Raw genomic sequence first — 11,965 nt, forward strand, 5'->3', positions numbered from 1 at the left:
AACACTGGAGAGATGACTACGCCACCCTAGGTCTTGCACCCAGGGAAATACTACGCACCCTCAGGTGCAACTCAAGGCAACACAGGTTCAAGTCTACTAAATAAATGAGCAAGAGACGTGGGTACAGAATTATATTTTGTTTTATTAATTCAATTAATAAAATGATTTTGTTAAAAAAATAATCACATAAACAATAACCAAATTAAAATGGTACTACTTGCTGCTGATCTCCAAGATACACACAACACACAAAAAGGTTTATAGGGCTGTGGTCAACTGGTATCAAACTCCTAAAGAAGCATGAAATTCAGTTATCACACACTATCAGTACACACATTCACACACTCACACAATACCCAGTGAGATTACTGTCAGTGATCAACACGGCACGACACTGCACACGGTGACAAGACAGCACCACCACCACACAAGTGTGGAGAATCTGCCTCCCTGCTTTTTGTTGGACACACAGCACCTGTAATTAGATAAACCAAATCAACTTAATAAACCACACACACCAGCACACCAATTCACAATGAATATAAAGAAATGAAAATATAAACTTAACCTCGATTTCTAACAAAATCAAGGACACACACACACAAAAAAAAAAGAATAACAATTTCCAACAACTGGTTCAAAAAGTCAAATAATAAAAAAAAAAGAAATATCAAGCAAATTAATAAACTAAAAGATTAAATACATTCAGGTCAAAAGAAAATAAACTAATGTACAAAAGCAAAATTAAACTGATACAAAACAAAAATAGACAAATCAACAAAGAACAAGACAGCAGCGTATTTCTGGGTACTGATGTTCGGACTAAACCACGTGCACTGCAGCAGGAACCCTCCAACATATTACTAAAAAAAGAAACAATAACATGTTATTAAATAAGGGTAATTAAAATATATGAAACCGGACACCCTTAAACACTTCTCATTTATATATACCGGACACTGCAGCAGTCAGCCACGTTAAATTGACAGGGCTGGCGTGAGCACTGAACAGTATAGAAGCAGAAGTTGACGCTAACAGAAAGTAGATAATGCAGCCAACCGCCACACCAAAGCAGAGCCAGTACGATGCAAAGCATTGTAGATGCAAGGGGCTGACAGCAACGGGATGCCAAGTAGGCAGTCCAACCAAACACCAGTCGCAAACATTAACCAGTTGACATCTCATACGGCTATAAATGGTACAGAAACGCTAACATTAGTATAACAAACCAAAACAAGAGATGCTAAACCACACTGCTGTAATGCTTACCTTTCCAATAGACACACAAAATCAACCCTAAGCGAGCCGTGGCTGAATTAGCCACACCGCTAACAAACACACATCAGTGTCGAACACCAGTACCAGAAAGGGGGCGGGGGCACCTGAGTGACACCTCCGACTGACACAAATCAGCCCTTTATACACCCACCTATGCCTGCTGATAGGCTAACAATATTCTAACGTCAATACAGGGAGCGGCTAACTACCCTGCCACAATCACATAGGATAGTTTTGTACTGTCAGAAACGTTTTACCCCTGTGGCACCATACATGTGGCATTGTGATAATTTTTCATCTTCAGTTCTGCGTGCCGGAATGACTCCTCACCTCTCTGTAATTTCATAAATTTGCAGTCCTTTTTGAACCCTCTTTTCCTGTAGCTAATACTGTGCTTTTGCACTGTGATGCAGCAATTTAATCCTTTTGTAGATGAATACTTCAGCTCCCTATCTTGTATTTTTCAAGACACTGGTTTAAAGGGGTCATATGATGCTTTTTAAAAGATAATTATTTGGTGTATTTGGTGTAACATAATATGTTGACATGCTTTAATGTCCAAGAAACACATTATTTTTCAAATACTGAACATTATTGTAGGTCCTCTATGCCCCGCCTCTCTCAAACGCTTCGTTTTCTACAAAGTCCCTCCTTCCGACAAGCGCAGTCTGCTCTGATTGGCCAGCTGACCCAGTGCATTGTGATTGGCCGAACACCGCAAGCACTCGTCGGAAATGTAATGCCCCTTACCATAATCGCGAGCTTCATCTTTCAAAATAAATGTAAAGACAGAGCCCGAAAGGGGAACAGAGTCGCGTGACAGACACAGTGATGAAGCTGGTATGTGTGTGCAAGTACACAAGCCACGGTTAAAGGTCCCATGACATGCTGGTTTTTAGATGCTTTTATATAGGCCTAAGTGGTCCCTAGTACTGTATCTGAAGTCTCTTTCCCGAAATTCAGCCTTGGTGCAGAATTTCAGCCACTACGAGCCAGTCCCACAATGAGCTTTCCTTAGGACGTGCCATTTCTGTGTCTGTAGCTTTAAATGCTAATGAGGAGGAGAGAGGCGGGGTGACTGCCATGCTTCGCTCGTTTGCAAGCCATAAATGTCTCTCGAGGAAAAAAAAATATTGCGCTCCCTCGCACGGTAGTAGCTCATTTTCTCATGGGCGGGCCAAAAATCGCATCATATGACCTCTTTAAGGTTGCTGTGAACACTGGTGGACATGACTCCCCACCCTGAAAAAAACTCACCTGTGCCTCTTCCCATTTTATTTTTCTTTAATTTTTCAAGAGGCTACATTTTTTTGACCAGTTGATCAAGATGAGTGCTGGTTTCAGAAAAGTCTGGTTATGTTTGCAAGAATGTTTTAGTGTTCTGAATTTTGTACAAAATATCTCAGCTTGTTAATTGTATAATGTAGATGTTTGTTGTATACAATTATAAGAAATGTTTCTTGAGCAGCGAATCAGCATATTAGAATGATTTCTAAAGGATCCTGTGACATTAAAGACTGGAGTAATGACTGCTGAAATTACTTTTTAAATTGTAAAAAATATTTGTTTTTACTGTATTTTTTATCAAGTAAACGCAGCCTCATAGAGTAAAACAGACTTATTTAAAAAAAAAACATTTATAATCTTAATTATTCCAAACTTTTTTCAACAAATATGAATAAATACTGTAACAAATATATTGCTCATTTTTAGTTAGTGCATTAACTAATGTTAACTAATAAGACCTTATTGTAGAGTGTTAGCAATGAATTAATATAATTTACATATGAAGTATTCATATTAATTTAATTATGTATATACGCCTCTCTCTCTCTCTCTCTCTGAAAATGTTACATGTAGTGCTTCAGTAGTGCGTTCCTGCTACAAATATCCAGCAGTTTAGTATTACACTTTTCCTATGGTGTTTTTCAGTGCTATTCTTTTAGCTGTATTTTCTTTTGTTTAACAACAACAGGTATGACAAGCCATGTGCCATCTTATCACATCATTCTACTGTATCGCCTAAAGTGCTAGTTCTGTACTATAGGATTTTGCTGGAGTATCAGCACTGGCCCAGTGCATCCCTTTAATGTGTGAGACAAGGTGAGAGTCCAGCTGGGGAAATTACAGAGCCAGCCGCTGATTGAACCACTGATGGAGACCATTTGAGCCTCAGCGCTGCAGCAGGAAATTGAATTACCCTCACAATCTGTTTGTGCTGTATGTGCATCCCTCTGTTGTTCAGTTACCTCTGCCATGTGTGTGTGTATATGTTTGTGGAGACTGTTTTCGATTACCTCGCTGAATGTGTGAAATCCTCTTGATCTGCTCTACGGTTGCACGCGCCCGGATTTAACCATGTCACCTACAGGATATTACCTCTTTTATGGTGTGTCACATGATTGTGAGAGGCTGCGCCCACAAACTGGGAAAGGTTTGAGATATGAGATGATGCCTGAAGGCTCCAGACCTACTAAGCCTGGTTATTAGATTGAAAGTGATATGCTTCGGTCACTTTGGACCCCAGTTCAGATGATGGTTTGCACTTCCATCCTCACATTATCCATACTAAAGCTAGATCCTCAAGATCAAACTCCATTTTTACTCCACAGCATAGATAGCATAAAGCCTACCCTGGTGAAAAGACCAGCATGAATTTTCTTGCAGTTCGCCAGGAATACTGGTGCTGGTTAGCCTAGTTAAGAAGTCTGATGGGGACACCAGCACACATGGATCTAAGGCAATGTCTACATTAATCCAGATACGTTTGAAAACAGTGTTTTCATTTCAAAACACTCGCTGTCCACACTAGTGTTTTCAAACGTTTCCTAAAATGATGGAAAACATAAAAATAATTCTTAATGTGGTTTGAAAGTGACTTCTGTGTGAGATGTGCTGCATATATTACTTTTGACAATAGACAATTGACCTTTTTTGTCCACAAAACTTACCTAATGTGACCATCCCTTTAGGGTTGCCACGGCGGCCGCTATTTCTGGCATTAGCATAAAATATCTTCTTCTATGGACGTTTTTTTCTTTCAGGTCAACTACTTACAGAGCAACAGTTTGAAGAGAATCTTGCTTCGCAAATTAGCTTAATTTGACGTGTTTACATTTATAGCTACCTGAATAATAATACTGTTTAAGGTTATGGTTACAATAATAATCTACTGTAGTTGCAAAGACATTTGAAGGGATCTCTACTGCCCCCTTGAGTACTGAAGGTTATTACCACTGACATGAGCACACTTTTAGTATGGCATTTTTGTGTAAAGAATATTACTGGCTTAATCCTGTTGCACATAAATAATTAGTAATAGACAAAAGCAATTTACTAAAGCAAACATGCTGTGTTTTTCCACTCTGACTTTGGCATGTATCCAGTTAGCATTTTTTTGTGGCTGTATATAGCAAAATACCTTATCCAAATTGGAATAAACATGATGCAAACATGTGCTGATGTGGGAGATGCGGGTTTAAATCCAGCCCATTTGGCTCTTTTCACCCCAATCTCCTTTCAATACAATGACAATAAACATTAAAACTATATATGTGTGTTCCAGCTCTGGTGAAGCTCATATAATGCAAACAGTTCAGAATGATGTTTATTTTCGCAATCACTGCTTCTTACACCATAAACCCTCAGCAGTGCACTTCTGCTTATTTAAGCAATCAAGAACGTTTACCTCATTGTTATTCTGTACGCAGCCCATTAGTTATAATTAATCAAACCAAACAAATGGCAGAAAACAATAAAGTCCATTGTTGTTTTTTCATAATCAGACAGCTAATTAATTTGTATGAAGCCAACTTTCCGGCTTTCTCTCCAGTAGGGAGAAAGACATGGAGGAACATGGAAATTTCTACTTCTCACTACGCTCACTCCAATTAATACAGAAATCCATGTGGAACGGAATATGGTTTGTTGCCATTTGCGCAATGAATTATTCATGTTTTTGTTGTGGGAGTGTTTGGTTGGTAGATACATTTCTTTGCATCATCTTCTTTCTCATTCTGTCTCCCTCTGTTTGGTTTAACAAGACCCAGCAGAATTGTACATTACTTCTGCACTTAAAATGAAACTTTAGTACATTTGCTTGTTCATTAGTGCAATTTTAATTATATTGGCTGGGTATTGTTAAAAGAATGTGTTCAGTAATGTGTTGCAGAGGATCTTCTGAGACCTTGCGGTTCTATCACATTGCTACAAAACCCAAGCGGCAAGATGTAAAGAAGAACTTGCACGATTCTGCACGGTTCATTGGAAACATTCACAATGGCTGTAGTTTGGGTATTTCTTGCTGTGCGCAGGCAGTGACCGAAAACACTATTGAACAAGAAACAGAGTAATCTGTATTTTCAGAGAGAGAAATAAATTGCGATGACCTTTCCATTTCAAAGATGTATGAGAGAACGCATGTATAGTCATCTAGCTAGAGTGATTTAAATACATAACGGGACCGCGTGACTCAAGGGAACAGACAGTGTATAGACAGAAAAGGCTGAATGGGTCCTTGTAATGCTGCAAATGTTTTATGAAATTTTTTTCTTCAGGCAGATGCTGCTTAATTGAACCTAAACGCGTGTCTGCATCTCGAATGAATCATCAGCGGAGGAGAGTTTCTTAGTTCATTATTCAAATGAAAGAAGTATTTATTTTTAAGATTTCTTTCAGGGTAGAAGCAAGTTCCTTGATGTTTTACAGTTGGCTAAGTTTGCCCTGTACGTGCTGGGAGTCTGAAATCGTAACAGTGATTGTTAGTCATCTCCTGGTGAGCGCTACAAGGTTTAGGCATGGGCGAGAGTTCAGACACAGCGTTAGAGTCTGCATCCTTGCCAAAATACCCAGATTGTGTGCCAATGAGTCTGCGTGAAGCCTTGGGGAGGAGAGAGGAACTGCCTGAATTCGCAGCAGTGGGGGATGAGATACTGAATAAATGAGAAATTGTTATTCATGTAAAATAAAGGAACATTGTTTGGAAGACCTACAGCGCTCTGGATTTTGTGTGTGTGTATCTGTGATTTTTTTTTTCTCCCCCCCCATACAGAAGTTTTGAAACATGGATAGCATACTCGCAGATGAAGGAATGCATGAACGTGGAGACAAAACTGTAGTTCAACCAGAAGAAGATGCAGTCAGTTGAGCTGGCTAGTTGAAAATTGAATTCGCCTTTCCTCATTTTGTATAGAGAGGGAATTGGAACTCCTGAAATGTGAAACAAAAAATAAAGGGATAAACCTTGGAAGAGTTGAAGATTTGAACGTTCAAGAGCAGGGTTATTCTCAGTTGTTAGCATTATACCCTAAAGTATAATGGCACACGCAAGAGTGTTAATATTGGCTGTGATTTGGCATTAATACATTACTATTACTGTTAATAAACATTTTTGACACAATGTTGCCAGTTACATTGTGTAGTTTGCATTTCTTACAGAAATGGTTCCAAACAAAACCAAAGCAGTCAACTGTTGTGACTCCAAGCAACACATACTTAGTGGCGTTTTGTTCCTGAATGATTCTTTTTTTCTTTTCTTTTAAAAATAATGGAATGATTATTTGATTCATACAGAGATTCACTTGTTTTCTTCCTGAATGAATCAGTGTTTTTGAATGAATTCATTGAAAGAACATTTGAAATGTCTCACTCATATGGGAAGTGACTTGATTTGTTGCTCAATGAATCAGTTTATTTGAACAAATTGGTTGAATGAATGATTCAGAAGATTCATTTATTATTGAATCAGTGTGTTTGAAAGAATGGGTTAAATGAAAGATTGGACGACTCACTGTTTTTTTGTTGTTGTTGTTGTTGTTTTTTTTACAATCAAACAAATCTGTTTTTGAATGAATTGGTTGAATTAACAATTCAATAACTTGCTTATATTTCAGTCAATTGAATGAAATAGTGTCTTTGAATATGACTGTTGAATGATTCGAATGACTAAATTACCCAGCTACAGTAGCAAAATTGTTGTTAATCTAACCCAGGGGTAGGCAAGTTTGGTCCTAGAGAGCCGCAGTCCTGCAGAGTTCAGCTCCAACCCTGAAAAAAAACCTCACCTGCCTATAGCCTTAGTAATCCTGAAGACATTGATTAGCTTGTTCAGGTGTGTTTGATTAGGGTTGGAGCTGAACTCTGCAGGACTGCGGCTCTCTAGGACCGAACTTGCCTACCCCTGATCTAACCTGTCTCTGCTCTCATTGTGTCTTAATATGTTATATTAAACCCAATGTATGCATATTGTCAAAGTTTGTTGTACTGCATCCTGTTGATTTTTTGCTAATATCTGAGTTGTGTATAAAAGTTGTTCTCATTTTCTAACCATCTCTCTGTTTTCTCTCACTTGTAGATACCCTGCTGTCATCTGGCCATGGTGAGTACTTGAGAAATATGTTCCCGGATACAGCTCTGCATGACTCTGAATATGCCAGATCTCAAATGTGATTATTATTTTTCAATGTTGGTCCGCAAGCACGCGTGACTCCATCCGAATGGAGCATCGCTGCGGCAGCAGATGTACATCTTATTTTCTGAAATGCATACTTTCGGGTCTGTTGACTGACACAGAGAACCCAATCTTTGTTAGTGATTACTGAAGACTCACCTCTGCTCCCTCGGTTCTGTTCTGAGTTTCAGAGCTGGCACATTTTCCCAGCATGCTCGTTCAGTCATTCTCGACTCACTTCGGTCAATCACCCCTTGCGGTTCTATTGTTCGGTTCACACGCGTTCGGTCTGGCTGTTTGTCAAAGATGAGGCACTTACTCTGGGAGTCGCTGTATAGACAGACCTCTTTTTACATGTACATTTGACTCAGTGAGGGGCAATCTTTAAGGTGTGTTTTTGCTATTGAATTTATGCTGTTATATATTCTCAAATTGCCTCCCATTTTTAGCAAAATGGAGAGCAGGAAGTATCACGCATGTGCTGGATATAATGGACTGTGTGACCAGCATATAGTCCACCTGCAGAGCTGCTAGGGCCGCTGGAAAATAACACCTGCGCTGACCATTTCTGCATCCATTCGGAGATGGAGAGCAAGAGCGAGATCAGAAAGGAGTGAAAAAAAGTCTTGCAGAGTCTGGGCTTAAAGGGCAGTCCTGTCCTAAACTTGAGCTGTATATGTTTTGCACTCAAAGCACACTTGCCCACAATGCTTTGTGGAAACAAGACGTGCCACTGGGTCCGTTTTTTTCTGTTTACTCTGCACTTTGCACGAAAATAGGATATGTGCAGGCCAGCAGGGTCTGTATTTCCAGGCCAGCACATTTTACTTTCTTTGCCAGTGCTCTTTTGTCAGACAGTAAGCTGGTACAAATAGTGTGCTGCCCTTCAAGATTTCTGCAAATGCGCCATAATGGATAATAATATGGCTAATGCAAGCGTTTTGAATAGCTTGAAAAGGATGTAAAAAAAAACTCTCTGCAGACCAGAGAATTTCTTTATTTTAAAAAATGAATGCATTTTTCCTGTGTTTGTATGGTGTTAGTGTAAACAAAGCAAAGGGCCATATGGTTGAAGCAATGTAGAAAGATGTTGACGAAATCATCCTGACAACAGTAACGGTGACGGTCACCGTTTAGACAGCAGGCATTACTCCTCCGGCTGCTTTACACAAATGTGTTCGCACAAACGCGCGCACATTTTCTTCTCCTGTCCAGAGCCATTGTGAGTGTGACTCAAAGTGGTTAGACCTGGTTAGAAAGGTAGTGCATGTTTAATAGCACATATATTATACACTATGCATAAAAATGATGTAGATTATATAATTAAAATCTAGACATTGCACTGGGTTCAGTTTTTAATGTTATATCATAATAATAATTTAATTTAATAAATAACTGTATACCATACACTGTTTACTCGATAAGAGTTTTCACATCAAATGTCATGATATACTCAGTTATTATAGTCTACCTTACAAGCCCTGCTCCGTCATGTCAAGGCCTCAGCCGAGTGCCTTTGTCACCTATAGGAGATGCTGGCTCTGCATACACAAAAACTCAAAGTAAACTCTTTATATGGGTGTTTTTGCTGAATGTTGCTCTCATTCTCTCTGCCTCTCTCCTCGCTGCCCCCATCTATTCTTCACTATGAATACCGGTTGATGGCCTAAATTAAAGGAATGAAAGCAATAAAGGAGGTGAGTGTAAAAGAGAGATGGAGGAATGAAGATGAAAGTGTGAATGAAGGAGAACTCTGTGTCCTTGGCCTTTGTGTGGGACTGGCTGCACTCTGTGGTTTTGATGACAGAAAGCTTTACAGCTACAGAAAATGACACATTTTTTTTTCTTAGATCTGCTTTTTTCCCCCCGAACAGATTGCAGTTCGTCCTTTCATTGCCATTTCCCTTATATTTTGATGCCTTATCTGTGGTGGTTTGTTTGGGTCCGTTTTTTAAAACCCACTGACAGTGTTGCTAAGATAAGATATGGTGGCTAAAAGTCCCACCTATCAGTTAAATGATGCATTTTTTTTTATTACTTACATTTTAATACAATATATAAAAATATAAGTGTGTTTAATGGTTTTTTATTTATAATATTGAGCAAAATATGGCCGCCCAATGACTTGCCTTGACTTTGCTATGTTTCACCTCCACTGCAAATTCTTTCTGTCCATTTCTCTTCTTTTGTCTCTCTCTCATTCTCTCTACCCCCGCCCTCACTCTTTCGCAGTTTAATTGGCGCTACCTGAGGTAGGCCTAGGTGTAATTGTTATAGTATAAAGTGCCTTGGTCGGCTGGTTTTAAAGCCTTTTATCTGTAATCTCCCGATTGATTATGCGTTTTTCTGCCAGCCGAGCAAATTGTTCAAACCCATCAGGTGCACGGCGGGGAAAAAAACAGCGAAAGAGGAGCTTCAGCTGTGCAACAGCCAAATCACAGAGCACATCGGCTAGAACATCAAATTTAGTGACAGACAACACAATGCTGCTTTTTAGTTTACACACACAGACAAATGAAACACAGATGTCTTCCTCGCTCCCTGTGTCGCTGAGGGTTAAAAATGGAAAAAAAGGGGAAGATTAAAAAGTGTGTAATGTGTAATTGGGGGTGGGGGGGTATAATAAAAAGGAAGTGTTTTTTGTCTGTTGGCATGTAATTTATCAAAACATTATTTAGGCTGCAATGAATTGCAGTGAATGATTTCTACACCGTTATTGCAATTCTGCAGGCAGCTTCACAGTCCACCCAGCTTGATCAATATCTTATTCAGCACGGGTGTATTTTTAATACAATACAGTAATGAATGCCGCCACCCAGGGCACTTGGCGTTGCCTCTTATTCTGCATATCCGTCTCAAATGAGCCCTCCTGTTAGCTTGTCATAATGTTAAAAAAATGCCATGGTAGGAAATGCATTAGTCTTGAGTATTAGATTTTAATACAGTGTTAAGGAGCAAATAAGAGGAACATAATAGCTGAGGTTAATGTGGGTGTGATCCAAAACCAGTTGACAGAAATGAAGATGGATAACTAGAAATATACTGTTCATACTTAGTATGCCAGGGAAAATCCCACCCATTCATTGTTTTTTTCGCTCTCCTTCTGTTCCTCTCCCAGGAGAGCTATATCTGTCCTGCTAATAGGTTCACCATTGGAGTGGCTCTCTAGTAGTCATGCAGTGAGGTGAAACGTCCAATTTGGCTGCCTCTGGTGGGAGCAGTGTCCAGACCCTTACCATTAAGTTGGCATTGTGGGATAGAGATCCTGGTTGTAGATTGGCAATGATATGACAGGTGTTGCCTTTGCAATTAGGACTGGTTTTAGTGTGTGTAAGTGTGTGTGAGTCAGGTTTACCTACACTGCAAGGACAAAATGTACCCACAATGATGGTAAAACTTGAATTCACCTACAGTGCATTGTTGAGAGCAGACAATGGTTCCCTTGAGGAAAACAGTGTAATGTTTCAAAGTTTTTTTGGATTAAACTTTTTAATGTAGTTTTTTGAGGATTGTGTATTTTAAACACCTGATTTGGGTCGTTTTTTTTGTGGGTTTAATGAATGTGTAATTTATTTAGTCATTTTATTTATTTAGTCATTTATCAGACGCTTTTATCCAAAGCGACTTATAAATGAGGACAACAGAAGCAATCAATTGTAGTATTAAAACAACTAAAAACAGATCCAAAACTAAAAGCTAAAACTTTATAAATACTACCTATACACATTTTAAAAATAAAGAGATTAAATAAAAATGACAAATGCATACAACAAAATTTCAAAACTTAACATTTAAATGAAAAACTCAAAATTCTAAAGAACAAAAGGAATAAGAGTATAATAATGATTCTAACATAACACTACATACACATTTATAAATTCAATATATATATTATTTTACTCGCCTTATTTCCATTTAGTTTGTTGAAGTATTCAAATAACTCAAATGAAATAAAACTAAAAACTTAAAGTCTCCCTGTAGTCAAATATTTTATCCCTTAAAACTTATCTTTGATCATCAAAATGAGATATTTAAATGTTTTTTCTTGTGAAAATAATTGTCTCATGCCTTAAAATAGCTTGAATGTAACTCTACACCCTTGATTCATTTACTATACGCGGATCTATGAATATGCAAACTAGTCCCGCCTCCACTCAGTCACACAGCCAGCGCCTCCTGATCCACTGAACTGTAGTAACCGCAAAACAATGGCATACACGGATAATGACTGATAAAACT

The 11,965-nt window shown here is 38.6% G+C and overlaps 1 pseudogene; it reads left to right on the plus strand.

The window, feature by feature from the left end:
* The window catches only part of LOC107696813 (cadherin-4-like), a 261,385-nt pseudogene that overhangs the window by 118,006 nt on the left and 131,414 nt on the right, over window positions 1–11,965 (plus strand).

This window comes from Sinocyclocheilus anshuiensis, unplaced genomic scaffold (genome assembly GCF_001515605.1).
Source record: "Sinocyclocheilus anshuiensis isolate Anshui unplaced genomic scaffold, SAMN03320099.WGS_v1.1 scaffold710, whole genome shotgun sequence".
NCBI lineage: Eukaryota > Metazoa > Chordata > Actinopteri > Cypriniformes > Cyprinidae > Sinocyclocheilus > Sinocyclocheilus anshuiensis.